Genomic DNA, 9,794 nt, shown 5'->3' on the forward strand with positions numbered 1-9,794 from the left:
ATTCGATGAATCAACGGTCGACAGATCCTCGGCAGTTTCAGGGCTTTTGTTGCATTTATGATATTTCTTCGGTTGGTTATGCGTCTGGAAAACTGTGACATTTTTTTTCGACGGATAAAGCTATGGTTCTGTCAACATCTGTGTCTGCAGGATGGTAAAGTGTTTCACACAACCAAGAGGAATGTAAGTGCTAACAGTTGGGTAGTGCTGCTGCCTCTCTTATGACAATGATAGCAAGGTGTTCGTCCCACTGCAAAGTTTGCCGTTATTGTGCCATTGTTGCGTTATTGACGTAACAGCAGGATTATGAAAACGTTGGCAGGTATACATTCCTTGTTGTTGTGTGTTAAAGCCCAGCATCATCTATTTTTGTATCAACCCAATGAAACTATCCGATGCCTTCTGCTTCATGCTCCCGGTTCTCTACTTCCTGCTCTCCATGTGTTTCTTCCAGCAAGGTTCGACACACGAACGCCCTCCCTTCCTCTCGCAGTCTCACCTGCAGGCTTTATAGTCCAAATATCCTCGCTTTTCCATCATCATCTCCTGCAGGTCTGTTAGGACAGGAGAAGAAATGTCAGAATTGTAGGAAATACAGTTGTCAAGCTGAGGTGAGACAAAGCTGGAAAACTGACAACAATCCACGAGAGTGAAAAGCACTTAAAGAGCATAATGTCAAAGTTATGACACAAAAATGGAAATCATGACCCAATACAGCCCAGCTCAGACGTACCTTCTGCCTCAGCCTCCAGGACCTCATCTTCATCAGGCTGGTCTCGCTTCTCCATCTCCATCTCCAGTTGTTCGTTTTTGGACAGGAGAAGACTCACAGGAGATGTTAGAAACACTAACAGTCATGATTGTACTCATCAACAACCATATTAATATTGAAATCACTAGTTTTGTTGTATGTAAATGTGGATGTAGTTGTGGATGTGGATGTGGATGTGGATGTAGATGTGGATGTGGATATTAAAGTCCTACTCAATTCTTTTGCCCGTCCTTAATATGTAATGACTGGGCCTATAGCCGTATATTCTGCGCTGCTGTCAAATACTCTGTACAGACTGTCTGTGGTTTGTACAATCTTTACATCTAAAGGTTGTTTGTTTTCCACTTTGCCCATCTTCTGAGTTTGTTCCCTATAACATATGATATAGAGAGTTCTAAAGCTACGATCATAACGAACGCACTAAATTATGTTGCTACGATCGTTAAAAGTTCTGCTACTATGAGCGTTAACAACTTAGTTGCTATGACTCTTAACAGCTCTATGGCTATGACATTGGAACAATTCTATTGCCATGATCCTAAACAGTTTTGTTGCTTTGATCCTAAAGAGCTCTGTTGCTATGGAAACAACCAGACCTGGTACTACGTGTGAAGATGGACTCCTGAAAACTTTGGTCCGCGGTGGAACTTCCAATGGTCTATATATTCCTCTCAACAAATGTACGGCACCTAGAAAACCTATAGTACTGTACAATACTGCACTGCACTGTACATAACAGTACTGGAATGTTGACTTTCTACTGTAATCCAATTCCTTGGCACAACTACGCTGCCCAAACAGCAGTGTCATTAAACATAGGAAATAAGTTCTAGTAAAAAGTAATACATGTGAAAGATAGAAAAACAACTTATGTGTTTAACAAAATCACACCGCTTTAACACAGCTTACTCCACAGTGTGTTTGCACTAATATTGGCTTTCTTTTGTATTCACAGCCAATAAATCTACTGTATATCCACAAAATGAATAAATATTGTGTATTCAAAAAATTATTACGCCAAAATTTCAATACAATTCGAGTGCCAAAACAGTAGTGCACAACATTGCCACAAAAGACAGTAGAAAACTAGAAAGGCCGACATTTGCTCGAGAGCAAATACAGCATATTTCAGCCATCTCCCCATGCGCGTCATTTCTAGGGGTTCTGGGTCCCAGAAAATTTTAAATCAAGACCCTCTGAAACACTATTTCCTGCATTTTGAAGTGCATCTGTCTTGGTGAAGAAGATCAGAACACATGGGTTTCAGTTTCAGCAAGTAAATTTTATGGATGACATCAGCGCGCGCATTAATTTTCGCCTGATTTCAGAAAAAAAACAAGAATTTTTTTCTTCTGCAGGGATGGTCAACATGACGATAAAGTACCAAAATGAGCAAATATGTTGTATTGTAGCCTAATAATTGTACTTGTAGAAGTGACACTTGCGAGGTACCCAGGGCTGTAGTTGTAGAAATGAAACTTATTGGATAGTTGTAAAAGTAACACCAATATGGAAGCCATGAGTGTGGTTATCAACTTTGTTGGTGATGCCAGTCTACCACACTAGTGTCACCTTTACCACACCAGTACATGTCTTAAATACAGGAATGAATGCCTTGTTGGCTCTGATACCATGTTTTGTCCCTTTGATTCTTTTTACAACAGTCATCAGCTTTATGGTGCCTATTTTTGAAAATGTATCTATCTTGTTTTTTTCACCCGTCTTGTTTTTTTTTTCGCCCTATCGCACTATTTTTGCAGTCTGCAGAGGATGTCATCCATAAAATTTACTTGCTGTGGCCTTGCATAGCAATTTTTGTCCCCAGCTGCAAAATTCCTTCAAAGTACTGAAGGACAGGTGCTGACTACAACCCTGCTCCCAATGAAAACATGGCCTTTTGTATTTATAAGAAACTTAGTCCAAAATTGAATTTAGAAAACAAACGTCCCCCGTGCACGAATGGACTTTCAAAAAGGTAAATTAGACCAGTCCCACTACAGCAGCTAGTGTTTGTGTTGGATTCAGTGATGGCCCGAGACTTACTCTGCCATGTATGATTATGTTATTTCATATCTTCATACTGGTGATCATGACCAATGAGGATCACAGTAGCTGTGATGCTGTGTTGGATTCAGTGATAGCCTGAGACCGGCGCTGGTCTCTCTGATTATGTTGAGTCATATCTTCATACTGGTCATGACCAATGGTCACTACACCAGCTGTGGTGTTTGGGGTGACTTCAGTGGTGGCCTGACACTGGCCCTGCCCTGTATGATTATGTTGTTTGTCAAAATCGTCATACTGGTGATCATGACCAGTGGTCATTAAAGCAGCTCTGGTGTTTGGGTTGGATTTAGTGATGGCCTGAGACTGGCTCTGCCCTGTCTGATTGTGTTGTTTGTCTATATCTTCATACTGGTGGTCAAGACCACTGGTCATTAAAGCAGCTGCGGTGTTTTGGTTGGATTGAGTGATGGCCTGAGACTGGCCCTGCTCTGTCTGATTGTGTTGTTTGTCTATATCGTCATACTGGTGGTCATGACCACTGGTCATTAAAGCAGCTGCGGTGTTTTGTTTGGACATAGTGGTGACCTGAGACTGGCCCTGTCTTGTCTGATTGCGTTCATTGTCTATATCTTCATACTGGTGATCATGACCACTGGTCATTAAAGCAGCTGCGGTGTTTTGCTTGGACATAGTGGTGACCTAAGACTGACCCTGTCTTGTCTGATTGCGTTGCTTGTCTATATCTTCATACTGGTTATCATAGCTACTGGTTACAAAAGCAGTTATGGTGTTTGGGTTGGATTGAGTGATGGCCTGAGACTGGCCCTGCCCTGTCTGATTGTGTTGTTTGTCCATATCTTCATACTGGTGATCAAGACCACTGGTCATTAAAGCAGCTGCGGTGTTTTGGTTGGATTGAGTGATGGCCTGAGACTGGCCCTGCCCTGTCTGATTGTGTTGTTTGTCTATATCTTCATACTGGTGATCATGATCACTGGTCATTACAGCAGCTGCGGTGTTTTGTTTGGACATAGTGATGACCTGAGACTGGCCCTGTCTTGTCTGATTGCGTTGCTTGTCTATATCTTCATACTGGTGGTCATGACCACTGGTCATTAAAGCAGCTGCGGTGTTTTGTTTGGACATAGTGGTGACCTGAGACTGGCCCTGTCTGTTCTGATGCGGTTGCTTGTCTATATCCTCATACTGGTGATCAAGACCACTGGTCATTAAAGCAGTTGTGGTGTTTGGGTTGGATTGAGTGATGGCCTGAGACTGGCCCTGCTCTGTCTGATTGTGTTGTTTGTCTATATCTTCATACTGGTGAACAAGACCACTGGTCATTAAAGAAGCTGTAGTGTTTGGGTTGGACGCAATGATGACCTGGGACTGGCCCTGTCTTGTCTGATTGCGTTGCTTGTCTATATCCTCATACTGGTTATCATGGCCACTGGCCTCTACAGTTGCTGTGGTGCTTTGGTTTGATTGAGTGATGGCCTGAGACTGACCCTGCCCTGTCTGATTGTGTTTCTTGTCTATATCCTCATACTGGTTATCATGACCACTGGCCTCTACAGTTGCTGTGGTGTTTTGGTTGGATTGAGTGATGGCCTGAGACTGGCCCTGACCTGTCTGATTGTGTTCTTTGTTTATATTTTCATACTGGTGGTCATGAACACGTATTATTAAACCAGCTGTGGTGTTTTGGTTGGATTGAGTGATGGCCTGAGACTGGCCCTGCTCTGTCTGATTGTGTTGTTTGTCTATATCCTCATACTGGTTATCATGGCCATTGCTTATCACAGCAGCTGTGGTGTTTGGGTTGGAGTAAGTGATGACCTGAAGCTGACCTACGTCTTGATACAGGGAACTTTGCATTGAATCAATCTGCCCTGTTCCGTACGATGGGTTTCTAGCTTCAATGATAGGCTGAGACTGGCCCTGCCCTGTCTGGCAATAGTGTTTGTTTTTATCTTCATACTGGCGATCAAGACCACTGGCCATTAAAGCAGCTGTGGTGTTTGGGTTGGATTCAATTATGGCCTGAGACTGGCCTGCTACTTTGTAAAGGAGACTTTGCATTGAATCAATCTGTCCCGTGCCGTACGATGGATTTCCAGCCTCAATGATAGTCAGAGACTGGTCCTGCACTGTAGACTGATCGTGGTCACTTGCCCCTACAACAACTACGGTGTTTTTGTTGGATTCAGTGGTGGCCTGAGACTGGCCCTGCCCTTTTAGATCCTGACCACTGGTCATTGCTGCAGATGTGTGGTCATTTGGTGGTGTTCCCACACCTGCGTACATAGGGTTTGGCTTTAAGACAGCTAGAACTTCGTCATGTGACAGGTTTTCAAATTTCAGAAGTTGAAGGTTAGCCTGAGACTGGCCTTGTCTTGTCTGATTGTGTTGCTTGTCTATATCTTCATACTGGTGATCAAGACCACTGGTCATCAAAGCAGTTGCGGTGTTTGGGTTGGATTTAGTAATGGACTGTGACTGGCCCTGTCTTCTCTGATTGTGTTGTTTGTCTATATCTTCATACTGGTGATCATCATCACTGGTCATCAAAGAAGTTGCGGTGTTTGGGTTGGATTTAGTGATGGCCTGAGACTGGCCCTGCCTTCTCTGATTGTGTTGTTTGTCTATATCTTCATACTGTTGATCATTATCACTGGTCATTAAAGCAGTTGTGGTGTTTGTGTTGGATTGGGTGATTGCATGAGACTGGCCCTGCCTTGTCTGATTGCGTTGTTTGTCTATATCTTCATACTCGTGATCATGACCACTGGTCATTAAATCAGCGATGGTGTTTGGGTTCGATTGCGTGATGACCTGAGATTGGCCCTGTCTTGCCTGGATAATCTTAAGATAACTCCTCGTGCACCAGATTGTGATAATGACGCTGCTGATTAGGGCTATGCCAGCTACTGTACCAATGAGAACAGGTATGGGGAAACTGGGAACAGATTCTTTGGAAGTGGTTTGAGGAGCTGAATTTCTTGATGTTATTGTTTTGCCTCTATCGTTGGTTTCTGGTCTGTCTGAAGTTGTTTGAAGGGGTGAAGTTATTGTTTCACTTGGTTTTACTTGGTTACTCTTTTTGCCTTCAGGGCCTGTTGTTGAGCCAGCTACTGTACCAATGAGAACAGGTATGGGGAAACTGGGAACAGATTCTTTGGAAGTGGTTTGAGGAGCTGAATTCCTTGATGTTATCGTTTTGCCTCTATCGTTGGTTTCTGGTCTGTCTGAAGTTGTTTGAAGGGGTGAAGTTATTGTTTCACTTGGTTTTACTTGGTTACTCTTTTTGCCTTCAGGGCCTGTTGTTGAGCCAGCTGTTGTACCATTGTAACACTTGTTAAAGATTACATGGAAATCTTTGTGGAAATTGCAGTTTACTACTTTTTCTGGAGTTGTTGCAAGGGGTGAAGTAAGTGTTGCTCTGGTTTTGCCTGCAGGACCTGTTGTTGAGCCGGCTATTTTCCCAAAGTTGCATTGAAATGCACAGATTCTCTGCTCTTTAAAGAAAGGAAATTTAGTTAGCCAGAAGAGAGCTATCTTACAGTCACACTGCCTGGGGTTTCGAATGACCTTTATGGTCAGACTAGATGGCAACGAGTCAAAAGCTAAAGGGGCAGTAGCGGACATCATGTTGCTATGAAGGTCCAAATGTTTGAGTTTGGGTAGATTTACAAATGCACAAGCCTGAATCATTGTTATCTGGTTGGAGGACAGGGACAAGTCTTGTAGCTGGGGTAGATTTGCAAATGTACCTGCCTGAATAATTGTTATCTGGTTGGAGGACAGGGACAACTCTTGTAGCTGGGGTAGATTTGCAAATGTACCTGCCTGAATCATTGTTATCTGGTTGGAGTCTAGGTACAGCAGTTGAAGCTGGGGTAGACTTACGAATTCACACTCCCGAATCATTTGTATCTTGTTGAAGGACAGGTCCAACTCTTGTAGCTGGGGCAGGTTTGCAAATGTACCTGCCTGAATCATTGTTATCTGGTTGGAGGACAGGGACAACTCTTGTAGCTGGGGTAGATTTGCAAATGAACCTTTTTGAATCATTGTTATCTGATTGGAGTGTAGGTACAACCGTTGAAGCTGGGGTAGACTTACGAATTCACACTCCCGAATCATTTGTATCTTGTTGTAGGACAGGTCCAACTCTTGTAGCTGGGGCAGGTTTGCAAATGTACCTGCCTCAATCATTGTTATCTGGTTGGTGCACAGGGACAACTGTAGTAGCTGGGGTAGATTTGCAAATGAACCTTCCTTAATAATTGTTATCTGGTTGTAGGACAGGTACAACTCTTGTAGCTGGGGTAGATTTGCATATGTACCTTCCTTAATCATTGTTATCTGGTTGTCGTACAAGTACAGCACTTGTAGCTTGGGTAGATTTGCAAATGCACCTTCCTTAATCATCGTTATCTGGTTCCAGGACAGGTCCAACTTTTGTAGCCAGGGTAGATTTCCAAATGTACCTGCTTTAATCATTGTTATCTGGTTCCAGGACAGGTCAACCACTTTGAGACAGGTTAGATGTGAAAATACACCAGACTGAATCATTGTTATCTGGTTACCTTTCAATTCTAGCCGGGTGAGGGATATTGGGAGGTTCTGAGGGATGCTGGTGAGGCCCTGGTTGTTCAGGCATTTGGTGCGTGATGACGGTACACAGCTGATTACGTAACACGATGGTGGGCATCTTAAGGCTTCTGGCAGGATGATGAGAATCAGCAGCAGGTGTCGCAGCTTTATTCTCATGGTGTCTGGTTACCTTAACAAAACAATATAAATGGCTCTTCTAAACAATTAAAGTATATGATAGTATCAACTTCGTTATTCACTTCGTTATACACTAATGGACTCGATAAAGAAATAAAATGAAAGTGAAGTGTTCTTAGTTTCGCTGATGATGATGCGTTTTGCTTGTACACTCATTAGGCGCAGCTTTACCCTCTTTCATATCAGATTTGTCATTGAATACAATATCATGGAATAATTCTTTATCTCACAGGAACAGTGCAAACCACATATTAAACTTGATAACACTATCTAAAAAAACACAGGTAGACCGCCACAAACTTAAACGAAAATACGGCCTTCTAAGATTCAGATTCACACTATAACACACTAAGAAATAATTAGCGTAGAACCAGCAATATACAATATTATAATCATTTTTGTAAAATTGAAACTGCAAATGTTTGGTAATAAAGTAAAGTAGAATATAGAAACTAGAAAGGCCAACATTTGCTTGAGAGCAAATACAGCATATTTCACAAATCTCCATCCCAATGCAACAATAGACTATTCCAAAAACATCGATGTGCAAAATGGCACACTTCTGCTTAAAATGATCCCTAATTGCTAATCAGGCTTTAGCCCAAAAATGAATTTTGAACAATCCCCCTATTGCAAAAATGTACTGTTGCATATTAACATTTTGCAGCAGTTGACCTGTCCCACAACATCATCCCACTTATCCAGAACCCCCCTATTTCTGCACAATTGGCTAGTCTATTGTTATTTCTATTGGTTATTGGGTGGGCCGACTACTCACTCTTTGCAGCCAGGGGCTGAATTGCGAGGAGCTTACAATAGGCGGGGCTAAATCGCAAGGGTCCGGAGCGAGCTGCCATTCGGCGCCACTCAGGTGACCTCAGTACGACTGTCGCAAGTGTCTGGAGCGAGCTGCCATTCGGCGCCACTCAGGTGACCTCAATACGACAGTAATTGCCCCAGGTACTTGCTGTGACCTTGGTAAAAATTCCCGGAATTTACAACTAGTCTTACGCGCGTCCTTAATTGCATCATCCCTTTGGAGGGTAATAACAAGGGAAGGGTTGACGGATCGTCATGCTTTTTGATCTCCAGATAACTTTGGGGATGCCTTCTATAATCAAGTTTTTTTATACAAACCAGGGGCTAGTTTGCACAATTAATTAATCCGCAGCATTTCATAACAGGACAGTCAAACGTACATGTATTACATTTCTAACTGAAAAAAAGAGATATTTATAGATATATATATAGATATTAGATATGCAAATTGCTACCTAGCTCCGCAATGTAGTACGTTATATACTTTCAATGTGTATAATGGACTATCGAGATAAAACATGTCAATATTGACGACTTAATACAATGCATGGACGTTTCCACAAAGTAATATAGTTTTCTTGTACAACCCCTTTAAGTATAATATACAACTGCTGCAATACAGATAATTATTTTCGACTTGTTGCTTGCAACAATGATGATGTAACATTCTTTGTTTCACAATGCAGTCCACTACATTGTGTATCCCATATGTCTAATGTACAATCCCTATAAACAATCTCATCAATGACTACAAGTTACTGTGAAAAACAAACCCTGTTTTGTTCAACAATGTATTGTACCGGTAGTAACTGTTACATGTACAACCCTTTTAATACTTATAATATATGCCCCTGTATACAATATCATCATTGCCCTTATTCTTGGTGTACAGATTATCAAATCTTATGGAAAACATGTACACCCCACCATGCATAATGTACTGTCCCTATAGTAACGTTTTTTTTGATGACATTTGGGGTCACTTCCTGTGGAGATGGGGTAAGTGCAGCCACGCTGGTAGCAGCATGACGTAATACCACCTAAATATAACACGATTGGGCAATAGACACTCAGGGCCACTGTAAAACCCATTTTCCACGTACAAACACCCCCTGCAAAACCGTCAGAAGGCACTAGACGAAAAAACACCTCGCACGTTTCTTCTCCTTCTCAAGAACTACCCACATACCAAATATCAGATCAATCTGTCATGTTCTAACGGAGCTATACTGTTCACAGACACGCCCTATACAAGGTTTCTACACATACCTATTGTATCATGCAAATTACCACCTAATTTGCATAAAAGTATACAATTATGTACATTATTACGTAAGCTGTCTGCATACCTACAGTCATTAACATGCATCAACCCCTTCTTGCATTATTCCTTCTCAAA

Source organism: Branchiostoma floridae, chromosome 5 (genome assembly GCF_000003815.2).
Source record: "Branchiostoma floridae strain S238N-H82 chromosome 5, Bfl_VNyyK, whole genome shotgun sequence".
Classification (NCBI taxonomy): domain Eukaryota; kingdom Metazoa; phylum Chordata; class Leptocardii; order Amphioxiformes; family Branchiostomatidae; genus Branchiostoma; species Branchiostoma floridae.